Source organism: Salmo salar, unplaced genomic scaffold (genome assembly GCF_905237065.1).
Source record: "Salmo salar unplaced genomic scaffold, Ssal_v3.1, whole genome shotgun sequence".
Taxonomy (NCBI): domain Eukaryota; kingdom Metazoa; phylum Chordata; class Actinopteri; order Salmoniformes; family Salmonidae; genus Salmo; species Salmo salar.
Genome location: NW_025550677.1, coordinates 65001 through 66617, shown reverse-complemented (window position 1 = coordinate 66617; position 1617 = coordinate 65001). Strand labels below are relative to the sequence as shown.

At 44.9% G+C, this 1617-nt stretch overlaps 3 non-coding genes and 2 pseudogenes across 3 annotated transcripts; all 5 read right to left on the bottom strand.

The window, feature by feature from the left end:
• Positions 1–197: 197 nt before the first annotated feature.
• LOC123739703 (uncharacterized) lies at positions 198–315 on the bottom strand (annotated as a pseudogene).
• Positions 316–454: 139 nt separating this feature from the next.
• Positions 455–573, bottom strand: LOC123739604 (5S ribosomal RNA). Its single transcript, XR_006767779.1, has one exon. It is a non-coding gene; the product is annotated as a 5S ribosomal RNA (ribosomal RNA).
• Positions 574–712: 139 nt separating this feature from the next.
• Positions 713–831, bottom strand: LOC123739705 (uncharacterized; annotated as a pseudogene).
• A 408-nt stretch (positions 832–1239) lies between these two features.
• LOC123739639 (5S ribosomal RNA) lies at positions 1240–1358 on the bottom strand. The gene has a single exon (XR_006767813.1). It is a non-coding gene; the product is annotated as a 5S ribosomal RNA (ribosomal RNA).
• A 139-nt stretch (positions 1359–1497) lies between these two features.
• On the bottom strand, positions 1498–1616 carry LOC123739645 (5S ribosomal RNA). The gene has a single exon (XR_006767819.1). It is a non-coding gene; the product is annotated as a 5S ribosomal RNA (ribosomal RNA).
• Between the last annotated feature and the right edge of the window lies 1 nt (position 1617).

Genomic DNA, 1617 nt, shown 5'->3' with positions numbered 1-1617 from the left:
TGCTTAGCTTCCGAGATCAGACGAGATCGGGCGTACCCAGGCTGATATGGCCGTAAGCGAGAAACAATCTCTTGCTACAACATATATAGTCAAAGTGAGTCTGATAAAACAGACATTTAGTCAATTCATCATTAAATGCTTACTACAAGGCAGTGTTGCTGATGAAATAGTGCAAGAGCACACCCTCGTGGACAAAATGCTTACAGCACCTGGTATTCCCAGGCGGTCTCCCATCCACGTACTAACCAGGCCCGACCCTGCTTAGCTTCCGAGATCAGACGAGATCGGGAGTACCCAGGCTGGTATGGCCGTAGCGAGAAACAATCTCTTGCTACAACATATATAGTCAAAGTGAGTCTGATAAAACAGACATTTAGTCAATTCATCATTAAATGCTTACTACAAGGCAGTGTTGCTGATGAAATAGTGCAAGAGCACACCCTCGTGGACAAAATGCTTACAGCACCTGGTATTCCCAGGCGGTCTCCCATCCAAGTACTAACCAGGCCCGACCCTGCTTAGCTTCCGAGATCAGACGAGATCGGGCGTACCCAGGCTGATATGGCCGTAAGCGAGAAACAATCTCTTGCTACAACATATATAGTCAAAGTGAGTCTGATAAAACAGACATTTAGTCAATTCATCATTAAATGCTTACTACAAGGCAGTGTTGCTGATGAAATAGTGCAAGAGCACACCCTCGTGGACAAAATGCTTACAGCACCTGGTATTCCCAGGCTGTCTCCCATCCAAGTACTAACCAGGCCCGACCCTGCTTAGCTTCCGAGATCAGACAAGATCGGGCGTACCCAGGCTGGTATGGCCGTGAGCGAGAACAATCTCTTGCTACAACATATATAGTCAAAGTGAGTGTGATAAACAGACATTGCATTTTCACCAATTAGATAAGCAGCTTGAACTTTGTGTCACTGAAAAAGTAGAAGAAATTACAAACACTGTTCCCATCACTTTTTAGCATAGGTAGTTGGATAAAATACAAACTTTATTTCCTTTCATAATTTGAACAGGGCAAAGGAGCATAAAGCACACACAAGCTGCATTCAGCAACAATATTCTTGTTTGTCTTATAAATACAAGGCAGATGCTAATTGAAAACACAAGGAAATTTGATCCTATTAAAAAGGCAGGAAGCTGCATTTAGTCAATTCATCATTAAATGCTTACTACAAGGCAGTGTTGCTGATGAAATAGTGCAAGAGCACACCCTCGTGGACAAAATGCTTACAGCACCTGGTATTCCCAGGCGGTCTCCCATCCAAGTACTAACCAGGCCCGACCCTGCTTAGCTTCCGAGATCAAACGAGATCGGGCGTACCCAGGCTGGTATGGCCGTAAGCGAGAAACAATCTCTTGCTACAACATATATAGTCAAAGTGAGTCTGATAAAACAGACATTTAGTCAATTCATCATTAAATGCTTACTACAAGGCAGTGTTGCTGATGAAATAGTGCAAGAGCACACCCTCGTGGACAAAATTCTTACAGCACCTGGTATTCCCAGGCGGTCTCCCATCCAAGTACTAACCAGGCCCGACCCTGCTTAGCTTCCGAGATCAGACGAGATCGGGCGTACCCAGGCTGATATGGCCGTAAGCG